Source organism: Vanessa atalanta, chromosome 23, assembly GCF_905147765.1.
Source record: "Vanessa atalanta chromosome 23, ilVanAtal1.2, whole genome shotgun sequence".
Taxonomy (NCBI): Eukaryota; Metazoa; Arthropoda; class Insecta; order Lepidoptera; family Nymphalidae; genus Vanessa; species Vanessa atalanta.
The window spans coordinates 2,251,686-2,266,417 of NC_061893.1; the positions used below are offsets into that span (position 1 = coordinate 2,251,686).

At 31.6% G+C, this 14,732-nt stretch overlaps 1 protein-coding gene across 3 annotated transcripts in view; it reads right to left on the reverse strand.

Moving 5' to 3' along the window:
- Positions 1–13,660, reverse strand: part of LOC125073175 (thyrotropin-releasing hormone receptor) — a 98,829-nt gene extending 85,169 nt beyond the window's left edge. For all 3 annotated transcript variants that reach the window (XM_047683896.1, XM_047683897.1, XM_047683899.1), the window contains exon 1: positions 13,466–13,660. The gene's annotated coding sequence lies outside the window, so the exon portion shown is untranslated. The remainder of the gene's footprint in view (positions 1–13,465) is intronic.
- Between the last annotated feature and the right edge of the window lie 1,072 nt (positions 13,661–14,732).

The window sequence follows — 14,732 nt, forward strand, 5'->3', positions numbered from 1 at the left end:
TAACTAACAATAACATAATATATATAAAATAATTCAAACAAAATTAAATATTGTATACAAACTGATGTAGCCAGCAGTAAATGTAATCTTTGGATAGAGAAAAACTTTTTTTTAATAATATTACGAGCATTTAAAAGTCTAACTACGAAGACTGAATACCTTCCATTTACAAGATACACTCAAACGAATATTATAGGTCATTGCAACAAAAAAATAGATAATTATTATTCTACGATGATATATTTCAAATAAAGGGCGTTTCTATAATGGACTTAAATATATAAACATATATACAACTTTATTCTAATTAAAAAATAATAATTATAATGATATAATAATAGAATTATCATCTTCAATTAAATAAACGATTATTGTAATGTTACGAAGTCAAAAAAAAAGAAATTGCGCAAAAATTAACTGTAAAAACTCAATCAGAGTAATTAATAAAAAGAATCTTGGGAAAAAACTTATTCCGTTTCGTCGGTAAGTACTTTTGTTATTAGAATACCTGGTCTCTGGTTTTAAATGAATGAATTTCAATTGAAATGGTATATTATTAACAAATTTAAATTAAAGTCTTTAAAGAAAATGGACTAACGCAAGGAATAATACGAATTGATTATCATCAAATATCCCATGTTTTTCGGTACACTTTGCCAGAAAGCCCGAATAGCTGAAAAAAAAGAACCGACGTTTGACGTAATTAAATTGAACTCGTGACGTCATACTAGGTACTTAAAAATGTGACACGTTAGATAAAATTAGATGCACTTGCGGCCTCTATTTCTATAGAGGTATGTGGTTAAATCCTAAAGTCTTAAGCGAAATTGACACCAATTCTCATTACTCCAAGTGCACTATAAACTTTAGACAGTCCAATAAGTTTATTCTTAAAAACTTCACGGATGAACTCACAAACAAGCGAAGTAAATTAAGTTGACTAAAAATTTTTCCTACAAACCAACCACTAAATTGTAAGAATGACTTTTACTGCTTATTTCGACTGTAATTCATACTTCTATAACCCTTTTGTTTATTGAAGCTGAAGAATTAGGAAAGTCCTTTAAATTTAAAATGGGAATTCTATTATGGAATTGTTTTTTATTAATAAAGTTAAAATGAACACTCGTGTTATGTCTCATCGAAAGATTTTATTGTAAATGGAACAGTAACGATCATCCTATTCCTACTTTGATTAAATAAACGTTTTCGCATATTGCAATGTTCGACCACATATTTTCTGTATTAGAAAAATATCAAATGAACGCGTGAATTAATTTTATTAACTTAGTTTATTTCAGAAAGGTTATATTATTCAATACTAGTGACCCGCCCCGGCTTCGCACAGATGCAGTTAATTAATAAAGACAACATATGCATATAATTTATACTATATAATAATTTAGAATAAGTAGCTTTTATTAGTGAATAAAATTTTTAAAATGGTTTATTAGTTGCGGAGGTTACCGTATACAAACAAACAAAAAGACGCCTTTTTATAATATTATTATGTAAATTACTATGTATATAGATATCAGAAATACCAACGGTTCTGTCAAAAAGAACATCGAAACAAAAATTTAAATTACTCTTTAAAATAATAATCATTTGAATTTGGATAAAAATGATTTTTTTTACTTAAGCTTGTTAATTTTCCATCCGTCATTCAGTCTAGCTGAAAAATAGCGTTTATAAATCAGGTTTATCTTAATATATTCGAACGTAATAGGATAAGAATAATCTGGACTTGAGCGATTTCACTTTGATTGGCCTTAAGATTCTAGTATTCGTATTTTAGGGTTCCATAAATTTAAAAAGTGAGATCTCATATAAAAAAAATCCTACATGAAATTACATAATCAAAGACTATAACATTTATATATTATATGTTAAAGCCAACAAATACGAATGCTACGTTTTTATCACCTACATGATTTTTATATTGAGTAATATCCTTAATTATTAATGTTTTCTTAACAAAACAGCTAAATTTATAAATAAGCTCGGTTAAAACTAATCAATAATAGTTTTCGTAGTACACAATTAAATTATCAATTCTACCTAGATAGATTGATTTGTCCTAGATCGTTTCTAACAATACTACCTTGCGGCTTTAACCACATGAAGTTATCATTTGCTCTGCTATAGTTGAAGCTCTTTGTTTTAGAAACAAAGTTCAATGACTTATTGACTTGCTAGCTTACATGACTACAAGTCGTGAGATCTTTCTTTCGAATCCCGAGTCGGGCGAAAAGTTACAGAATTTTCGTGTCGATAAACTATCAGCCCAGAGTTAGTAGTATCGCTGATATCTCTTTGGTTGTGAAGAACAACAGCCACTCAAAAGTTGCTGAATAACAAACTAAAATTTGGATTTGTGCAGCTGGAAGGAGTCACAGGATGCTAAGTCAATAGCCGCACATAATACACCGCTATAGCATGGAAACCGCTGATACGGCAATGTAAAAGAACCGATCGGAGATGGTGGGATTCGACGGGATGTGGAAAGTAGAGAACCGAGACTTTGATGCACATTGGGACAGACCAATGTTCAACAATGGATAACGATTGGCCGATATTCATTAATATAAGCAAAATGTGACACTTTTAAATTGAATAAAAAAAAATTACTATCACTTGTGGCAATCATAAACTAAAGTGTAGCCAACTGACCAAAATTCAATGAAGTGGACTGCTACTCGAACTAACAAAATAAAATTAAAATACTCAATATTATATAGTCAATAAAAGTAAAACGTAAAAAGAGATCACATATTTAAATCTGAACAAGTGCCACAAGTTTTACGAAATTTTCGTTCATAATTCATCCCGTACGTAGCGAAGTATAACATCGTAAAACCCGCCTGCGATGGACAAAGGCTTCATAACAACACCCCGTTTACGTAAAGAAGTAAAAATAAACAGTACAGAAAATAAGTAACAACGGTAAAATACTTCTTCCACATACGAGAGCCTTTGAGAAGTCTAATTATAATGTGCGCATAATATTAACTAGTTCATACACTTATTATTATTATTATTAAAATATATGATTGATTGTATATGCATTTAGTTTGAGAAAAAGAGTAACCGCAGCAATCTATACTTCTATACTTATTAATATTATAAATGTGAAAGTAACTCTGTCTGTCTGTCGCTCTTTCACTGCCAAACCAATGAATCGAATTTGACGAAATTTGGTATAAAGAAAAAGGACATAGGCTACTTTTTTGCCTAACACATGACAACCAACCCCTAAAACGCGAGCGAAGCCGCGGGCGACAACTCGTTTTTACATATCATTAAAACCTATAACATAAAAAAATAGGTAAGGACCTACTAAAAATAAAAAAAACTTTAGATTTTTTATATTTTAATATTGCTCAGGTTTTACTCGAGATCATTTTCTTCAAAATAGAATTTAATTAAACATTTCTGACGTAAGGTCTAACTTCTCTCACTTGAACATTCTATAGAGTTGCGATTAAAATCCATTTTAATATTTTATATACGTATGTGTTAAAAATACTACTTGTTGGTCTATGGGAGCTTCACAAATGTAAGTTTAACTTCGTCGCGACGTACGTGAGTAAGTTAATAATTTAAGAAGTAATGTTTTAGCTGAATTCATATTTGAAATGTTCTCGGTTCGTTTCTCTGACCAAGAACGAGTATGTAGAAGACATAGTTCTAGTGTCCTTAATCCTTTTTGGTAAAAAAACAACAATAACTTACTCAACACAAAATTACAATTTTATAAATATTGGACAACATCACATACATTACTCTGATCCCAATATAAGTAGCTAAAGCACTTGTGTTATGGAAAATCAGAAGTAACGACGGTACTACAAACACCCAGACCCAAGACAACATAGAAAATTAATGAACTTTCTCTACATCGACTCGGCCGGGAATCGAACCCGGGACCTCAGAGTGGCGTACCCATGAAAACCGGTATACACACTACTCGACCACGGAGGTGGACTTTTACCAATCTACTCGTGTTCTCAGTGATATCGCGTTACATTGATATTAGTACAAAAATATGCAGAACCTAACTCGTTTAAGTCTCAGTTTATCAAAAATATTCTAGATTCAACGGATCTCAATTTGGGGTCAGTCCATTACCACTTCCCAGAGGCCTGGACGTGATGAATAATAATTTTACAGCGAAGTTTACAGGACAAAATGTCAGTATCCTATTATATTTTTGGTAGGTTCACCCCTTTGTTGGGCGTTTAAATTTTAAACAAGGTCAACGAACTCGTTAATATTCACGTTTTGTCTATTTTAACCAATTTTCTAACCCTTAAAGTTTCTAAATAAAATAATTGAAAATGTTTTCGACATTTTAATTTAGATATCGAAATGACGCACATGGGTTCCGTATAAATAATATAAGGTAATGACTGATATTTACTGACCATCTGTTCTGCTTTCTTTTGAGTCTTCTGTAATAGAACAAATAATTGTTTTTTGAGTTGCCTTAGAACAAAAACCACACGTATGACAATTTTCGTATTGATTACCCTACATACAGTTTTTTTTTAAGTTTTGTGTGACAAAGGAAAATATAATATGATGATTTACTATTTAACACTCTCATCATAATATAGTAGAGGCTTGTTTAGGTTTACCAGCCAACAAATTCTATTTCATCACAAAACACTTCGTATTACTATACACTATGTTATCAATGGTGAGAGAACCAGTGACACCATATTGAACACAATATTAGCTCGCATGGTTACTGGTTAGCGAATTGACGATGGAAAGAAGTGTTTTATTATACTCTGGTGTCGAAGATAATCTAATAATTTTAGATAACCCATTAACTAGTTTAAATTCCGAAAAAAAACAAAATACAACAGAATCGAGCAAAGTGTTGACAGATAGGAAAGTGATTGTATTATGGTCTATTTTAATTACAATTAAGGAACCCTAAAACATTTAAAACTCATGAATTTGTAATACGCAGGACATCTCAATGGGTTAAACTGAAGGTCCGAAAAGTTTCGCAAGCAATAAACGATATTTACTTATTCATCACAAGAACTCTCTTGATATTAAAACAACATTTAAATTAAACTCTGGATCAAGTGCTTCAAAACAAACAAGCACACGCACAAATAACATTTTTTATATGGAACATCTATTGGCTCGCCTTCTGGTCCGATGGATTCATATGCTATGACGTAACCAAACGTTATGACGTCATAGCACCGCACCGCCAATAATTATAATGTAATAAAAATATACTAATTTTAGTAACAAAAATGTTTTTATATATTTACTTTTTGTAGAGTGGACTGGTAGAAATCTTCACGTGAAGAAAAAGATTTATGCCCTCTCCAGGCTACCTTTCCATTCCATTACCAGGCTCTGTATCTCATTCTCTCTGTCTCTTTCTATTGTAGACTTCACTTTTCATATTGTTTTTAATAACAATTATTTCATTGTAATTAAATTATTCTCAAATAATACATAATATATAGCCGGGCATCCCTTAACATCCACATTATTAACATATTTTTACCTGGAATATCTATTGGAGGGTTATATGTTGCTAATACTCCTTTTGTAAATCCTTACGTATATTTTATCGCTATAAACAAATAACTTTGCATGACAATTCAATATAGGAGAAGAAACTGTCGACTAGAACAAGTCGCAGTATAAATTGGCCGTGTAGATTTATAGTAAGCGGTCAGTGCAATCGCCGCACATCCTAGCAGGGGACAACTGTATTAATGCTACGAAAGATTTATCTAATTTGATTCTTTGAATGTTGGAATTGTATAGTGCGTAGTATGTATGCAGCTCACATTTTAAATTAAAATAAAAAAGGAGTTACTTTATCGATGGCTGTATTTATTAAGCAAACTTTTTTACTTGGTCGTAGTTGTTTTTGCAAGCCCGTCTGGGTAAATAACAGCCATCACCTATCGTATCGCTGTTTGGCGGTGTATTCCACGACGGGGTTGAAGGGTGAGTGAGCCAATGTACAAGCCAAGCCAACTATAGGTACAAGAAATCTCAGCTTAGTTCCCAAGTTTGGTGACACATAGAAGATTTAAGTAATGTATAATACATCTTATAGATCTAAAGTTTATGGGCGTTGGAGACTACTTACCATCAGGTGGCCTATTTGCCCGTCTGCCTACATATACAATAAAAAAAATAGAAAGAGAACATAAACAAATCACTCATATAATTATTTTTATAAATTTTTGATGGGTGAAAAGAATCAAAAACAAACATAGTTCATATAATGAAGCCAATTTAGTTTCGTAGAATTTATCGTAACTAGAATGGCGTTCAAAATTTCAGCCCAATTGAGTGAAAACGGCTTAAAAATGTTGTTGCAAGATTTCACCCAAACATGTATTTTGTTTGTAATATTACCAATAAGTAATGAAACTCAAATAAACTCTTACATTTATTTTCAAATTCAACGAATTCCAACTACAAAAAAGCAATATGTACTATTCTGTAAAACATACTTCGTGACTGACTAATCTGTATATCATTAAGTTCCAGTTTTGCTTTCCGAGTTGAGCGAATAAAAATTTCCCGTCGATTTCCTTTTATTCTAGCATAGTAAGATAATCATGTTTGACACTAAATATTTATTATTTTATTATATATTGCCAATGTAAGGGCATATCTGGTAACTACTAAACTAAAATAAATATTAAAGTACATTCAAAATAATTACTTGTATTCGGATGCTTGCACATTATATTTTAAACTTATTTTTTCCAAAACAAGAAGAAATAACGGGCATAATTTGGTACAATCACGCACAACTGGTGCGTCCAAAATGGTTCAACTATAAAAGCGTTATCACACTAGCGACTTGTGAACGTATACCGTTCGAGATAATCGATAAAGCGTTTCCTTAGGAAAATTAAAAAAATAGTAAATCAAATAAAAACATAGATATACTATACAAGATTTTTGTATTTTTATTAATTATAATTAAACGACATCAAGTAAGGGAGTAATTTGTTATCTATTTAAAAAACTCAAGCAGTGCGTTTTTTTACACACTTGATTAACGGGAAAAGCTTTTGCACTATTGTCGCAGCATTATTTGTGCGACATATACTTTAATCAAACATTTTAAAAATTCATTTAGGTCATTACATGTAACGTCAAGCTAGAACCGGTACAGAATGTAGATTTAACTGAGAAGATCCGGTAAAAAACACATATCTTACTCTTTTTTATAATTCTGGCAGAATATCAACGAATTCTAGTTCTAAGCACTTCTGTCATCCGTTTAATCTTGTAGTGAATAATATAATTAATCTACACTAATATTTTAAATGCTAAAGTAACTCCGTATGTCTAACTGTTTGTCTGGCTGTCGCTCTTACACGACCAGACCACTAAACCGAATGATGCAATTTATTATAAAACAAGCTTGAACTTCAAGCCTAACACCTAACGACCGAACCCTAAAACGCGAGCAAAGCCGCGGGCAGCAACTAATTTAGTAATGTTACTTGAACATCTGCTATCAATTTATTTATAGATAGCAAGATTTCATAACAGCTGTTAACAGTCGATCTCAAACACGTTTTATCAATAATAGTAAACAATAGAAACACAAGGAAATAAGGCGTTGATATTATCACAAAGACGTTTACTTAGGTACAAAAAGTTTATGGAGCGAAATTTTCATCCGAGCCACGTTCGACACGCAAAACGCGCATCTACGAAATCGCCAGTCTGATGATACCCTTATAGCAGTGGTAAATTATGCAGTAAAATAAATATGAAGACAAAAATATCCTGATATTTGATAAATGGAATATCATATTATATTATTTCTAAAATACGGTTATATGAGGTTTCTATTTAATATATTCTTAACTACCAACTTAAATATTATAAAAATTTATATAAAGACCCTCTATATATATGTAACGACCAATATACATACAATATACGAGTAAAGTAATAGTTATTGACCTACTGCTGATCTAAGGCCTCCTCTCCCATTTAGAAGGTTTGCAAACTAAATCACCACGATGCTCCAATAGTGGTTAGTGGATACATGTGGCAGATTCTCATTCACATCATGCAATTTTCTCACGATGTTTTCCTTCACTGCCGAGCACGAGACGAATTATAAACACAAAGGGCAAGCACATGAAAACAATGGTGCTTGCCCTTTGTGTTCGCGTTCTATCCACTGGGTCATCTCAGCCCTCTACAATATAAAAAAACAAATCAAAAACTCTATCTTATATACCTACTCTATATTATACACCAGTAAAACTTTTATGTAGAATAAAGTCCGAGATATCGGTAACTTTAACACAGAGTTTCAATAAAAAGAAACGATAGGGGTGTTCATTTTTGTTTTAAATATTATAACTGTATTATAATGTATATCGTCATTGAAAAAGAACTACTTCTGGGAAATGAGGTTTAAAATTAAGTTAGTAAGCCTCATTTCCCAAAAATACCATGTTGGCGCTTTAGCCTTTCTTCCTTTCCACGAGATATACATTATAGTATTGTTACAATAACTAGAACTAAAAGCAGAAAAGTAATTTAGATGATGTCCATTCTTCATTTAATGCGAAGACTTACGGAAAGACGAAGCTTAATTCAACTCGGCTCACATGAGAGTTGGTTACACATGGGGTAATTTTTTTCTGATACATGCTTAAAAAATTGTAAGGGAACCTTCCCTTGTAAATAAAGTACTGAGGTACCATGGTCATTCTCAAACAAAAGCGTTAACCACTGCACTGGAATAATTTAAGATGTTTTTATGTGATAGGTGGACCATCGCCCATGGACATCTGCAACACCAGTGGGCTTGCAAAGGGGTTGCCGGCCTTCAAGGAAGGAGTACTTTCTTTTCTAGAAGGTTCCCAAGTCGTATCGGTTCGGAAAAACCGCCGGCGAAAGCTGGTTCCACAGAGTGGTTGTGCGAGGCAGAAAATGTCTTAAAAATCGCGCTGTTATGTATTTTCGGACATCTGATATCATTAATATAAAATTACTCGTACTTGTTTACCCATTTACGTGAATAATGTAATTAATGAACCTAATCCATAAATAACATAGTTTTATGTTGTAAAGAATATTTTGTAATATTACAAAATCCGTGACCATCGCGAATTTTAATAACATCACGCAATATGTCCTTGACACTTAAAATATACAACGGCCGTATTAAAATATTAATATATTATATAAATAGAGTCGTAACTTTGTTTTGAATATTTATGGCATTTATTTAGGGTCGTGTATCCGAATTACCACAAATGTCACATGGCATAGGCTACAGAGCTTGAAATATGTTACCATTAATTGGCAATTACAAAAAATAGAATTCTTTTCGAGTTTTTTTTTATTTACAGCCTAGGAATAGGTTAGTCAACAATGTTACAATACCATGTTATGATGTATTCATAGTCCGGTGAGATTTCCTTGCCGTCAGACATTTGATAAAAGTTAGTTTATGATTAAAGAGGGAGAATTTGTAAACAGGAAATACAAATATTTTTATTTTATTTTACGTTACAAATGTTTTGTGTTTATTGTCCATTGAGCCGATTATGATAAAGCTTTGGTCGTTTGATGAGCTTACTCCCTCAATATAAAAGTCATATAGATTATTCTACCAACGTGAAACCAAGACGGGTAGACAGGTAGAATATCCTAAAATAGTATGTTTGTCTGAGTAAAGGTCTTCTCTCTCGTTAAGGCGATGTTTTATTAGGTCATCCACCTCTCCATAATTATTATACAAATGTCAAAATTTCCAACAGAAACAAACTCACAATATGAATTATAAGTGTAAACATATAGAAAACAAAACGCCCGAACTTCGGTTAAGATTCACGCGTACAATCAATATGGTTGTATGGCTTTGTGTGTATCTGCCTTGGATATCTCACCCCTTTATGTTTTATTTTAACACCAAAAAGAAAGAGCATAGTGTACCAGTTTAATTTTTAGTGAGCCAGTATAGATCTACATTATTTGTATAACATATTTTCGATTGTTGAGGATAAGAAGGAATGGTTGACATTACTCTCAAGGACAATGTCAATGGATGGTGAAAATCAATTGCCACCACGTGACCCGTTTACCCACCCATTTGCCTTCCTTTATAAATAAATATATGTTTTTTTTTTAATATTGGTCCCGTGGGACATTGATGTAGAGGCAAAGGCAATAAACGTATTGTTTTTAAATTGTTTCTCAGCTTAATATGGCCATGTCGCGATAAACTCCTGAATTGGTTTTAATAAATAACAATATTTATTAAATTTATTGTTTACGATACTTTTACTACAGAAGCAGCAGCAGCAGCTCGTTGTTTGTAAAACATTAGTATATAATCTGAGCACTCTCATAATCCGACGGGACGTCCATTCCAACACGGCCAGAAAGAGTTCAGGCGCAAGACCAACAGCCATATGTGTGTTCATGATTCCGGCTATCACTAAGAATTTTTCGATAGAAAAACCCAATAACTTTTTATCGGCTCGACCTGGGAATTCAACCCAGGACCACGGGAAGTGCGCCTTTTTATGCACTACTATACGACTACTAGACCACCGAAACTGTACACATTACAGACAAGGTAAGCAGCGAAAAAATTATATAAAAAAAATATTTAAACTATAATTAAAAAAACATTTGAACAATAAAAAAATATTAAACTTAGAACAAAAATTACAACATATTTCATTAGAATTACAGTTACTTATCTACTGTCAAGACAAAAAATCAACGACCGTTTATTATAAAGGCTATTAATTTTGTTCATATTTGACAACGGTTACAAAGTTAAAATTTATATAATTAATATATTTGTACATTTTTCTAAATATATATATATATATATTTTTATATAAAAAATCATTCCAAAATGGACATATTTTTCTCGTTTAGTCCTTGACTACGAAAAGGTTATTGACCTCTATCTTAAAGCTACTATATATAGTAAATATGCACGTTTAATGTTTCCCGACTTCAGAATAGAAAAGAATACGATAACCTTTGTACTATTCTACAAAAACGTAGTAACCACGATAGCTCGTTTTAAAATACCTTCGCGACTCTTATAAACTAGCGTCCTGTTTAGACTTCTCACGAAACTTATTAATAAAAAAATATATATCATATTATTTATACCGTATAGCGAAGACGTTTTTAGGATTGGCTCCTTAGTTCCGGAGATTACCCTTTACACAAACAAACAAATTTTACCTCTTTATAATCTTAGTATGTAAGTTTAGACAGCATAACAGTTGCCTGTCATTCTTCTAAAATATATAGTGATTTAACTCATATAACCAATATCAATATCAATAGCCGAGATGGCCCAGTGGTTAGAACGCGTGCATCTTAACCGATGATTTCGGGTTCAAACCCAGGCAGGCACCACTGAAATTTCATGTGCTTAATTTGTGTTTATAATTCATCTCGTGCTCGGCGGTGAAGGAAAACATCGTGAGGAAACCTGCATGTGTCTAATTTCAACGAAGTTCAGCCACATGTGTATTCCGCCAACCCGCATTGGAGCAGCGTGGTGGAATATGCTCCAAACCTTCTCCTCAAAGGGAGAGGAGGCCTTTATCCCAGCAGTGGGACATTTACGGGCTGCTTATGTTATGTTATGTAACCAATATCAATCGATTCACTGTAACCAAACCTCTTTTCTTGGTAAAACTCCGCAATTCTATATGTATTTTTGCGTTGCTCTGTTTTCCTGTATTATCTCCGAAGTTACAGAACGGAAACGTTCATTTTAATTTTTGAATTTAAAATAAATACAGATTATAGCTGTGTTACAAATAGAACGAATACTATGTTACACTGTAGCTTAGCTTATATACATATATATATATATATATATAATTTTTCTGTTAATGAACGGCTGGACCGATTTTGATGATTATTTCGTTTTTGGATGCGAGTCGATAGTTAGACGATAGTTGGACCAGACGATATGTGCCACTGCAATCACGCTTAGGGATTTATTTCTTTAATAAAATGTAAAATAAATATTTATATGAGGCCAGCGAATAAGAGTATATATTTCCTATGCAATGTTTTTGTTATTCATTTACAAATATAAAATACGGTTACGACCAAAAGGTTAAAATTAATTCATTTGACGGATAAATTCTCGAAAAAAAAACCTCTCAAATTACCGCCAGGGACATTTTTTCTGAATACATTGTTACAGAATAATACTTGAATAAAATAAATACACGCTACGTGTATATTCTATCAAAGCTTATTTACGAAATTTTATCATTTTCTATGCGATTATTTTTATTTAAATTCAACACTGAACTTGTTTATTTACATTAAAAATAAAAATATAGTGGTAGATTTTAAGGCTTGGAAAAGAAAAAAAACCTCAAGAAACAGCAAAAGATTCAATAATTTTCAATTTTAGAAATAGCCAGCGGCAATTGTTTCATTCCTAAGGCATACTATAATCTATAAATTAATTATTTAATTATTTATATTCTTATATAAGAAACCATAGACATTGTCCCACAAGAGTTACTGTTTTTTTTTTTTTTAATATTTATAGTCGTATTTGCATGACATCGAAAATAACAACACAGACTTAAATAAATACATAATTCAATATGTACAGATTAAAAAAATAATTAGGCACATGCTCGATCAGAAAAAAAAAAATATTAATGTGAAATATAGATTGAATATCTCATATGTAAATTGTAGTTTATTCCTTAATCTATGCAATAAAACTGTTCCCCTACATTTATTCTCATCTCAATGAAGACTTATGAGGGGTCACTTAGACTGTTATGGTTGAGAAACAATAAATTGCTGTTTCTGATACTAAAAAGATAATAGCTGTATTTATTTAAGTGACCATTATAAACATGAGACATATTAAGACTTATGTTTGTGTCGGCAGCATTGGTATCATAAATATAGCAAGACTAAAATATCTTTTTAATTGTCTTTGTCTAATAGTCTTCAATTTTCAGCGCAATAAATAATTAAACTTTTTTTTTTTTTTATTTGAGGTACAAAAAATATTATTATATATTTATATAAGGATGATATCAATTATACATACATTTAATTCAAAAGTTCGAAACGCTTTTCTCGCATAGACAATTGCGACTTTGTTTTTTTGATAATTATTGTGTTTTGCTAAACCAGGCCACCTACTTAATCATTATTATTTTTTATTTCTGTCTAAATGATCATCAATAACAAACATTTTACATCTTAAGTGACACAAACATTGCTATAATTTAATTAAAATCTCGAAAACACATATCAATAAATTCTGTATGCCATTCATTTTCTCAACGGCCGTTTTAGAAGTTATGATGTAATTAAAAAAGATGCACGTCTCATTTTGTAGGTTTCGAGTTCAAAACGACTTAATTATAACATTAAAGTAAATTAAATTATTAAAATAACTTACGTGCATCAAAAAATTCGGCCAAGCAAGTTTTAATCACGGAACACGGGAGCACTAATAAAAACGTATTTAAAACACTCCTTTAACACGGTCATAAAATTATATTGAGTCACTTTGTTCAGCAATGGATCGGAAACTTTCGCGCGGGAAACTTTGGTTCGTTGAGCGTTAAGTTCTAACACGTCCGCACTCGGCGCTTGTCACGCGTCTACTGAACTGACTGACTGAAAAAAATCCTAATTTTTCATATTTCGCTCACGCATTAGGGGCAAGAAATATCATTCGGACTATGAATGTAAGTCGCGTATTGTCTTTGGTTAAATTGTTTCGACTTATCGAAAAAAGGACAAAGGTCTTCCCGATTCCGCCTACTATTTTATTATAATATTATCTGTTTTTGATAGTAGTCGAACCTCTTTCGTTTAATAAGGACTTGCTGGCTTTGTGTAATTGAATACTAAATCACAGCTCAATGTTTAAGTGCAAAGCGAAATAACAAAATCCTATTTTGCCAATCCGACTTTTTACTTATTTTATATCATCATATTCGCAATTATTTCTCTATTCTTATTAGTTATTATGTATGTATATCATATAGCAGTACTGCCGTACATTTTAAATTGACGTAAATTGTTTTAAATTTGTCAACTGTGTTATGTTTGTTATATGTAAATGAAGATAAATATAAAATTAACTTTATTCAAGTGACTCGATATTTTACGTCGTAATCGTATTCGTCGTATTCGTTTTTAATATTAAGCTACACCAATATATATATAATATGAATATAAAATAAAGTAAATGAAATAGATACAGTGAAACATCCAAGCGTCAAATTGAGAATTTTATCGAACAACATTAAAATTAACAATATTGCATGCGGAAACCCGGAACTCATAAACAACTATTTTAATGATAATTATTCTGTATCTGTCCGTCCGTAACTTCGGTTCGGAACCATTGTACACAATCCCATTCAAACCCACATAAAGAATTTCAACCATTTAGGAGTTTAGTAACACACGTACAAAATATTTATATATGTCGAAGCATAAAAAAGTTTATTTACAATTTGATTTATTTATTTTTATCGTACATGCTGGCAACGTCAGTATTACGTTAAAAAGAAAGGAATCGAAATGTGTCAGGGATTGATTGAACATTAAGAAAAAAGATACGAACAAAAACGACGAGACTTATATTTTTGGAAATAAATATGTCTGATAACGAATGAATACTCAACCCTTCGTTATATGTATTAGCATTAGCA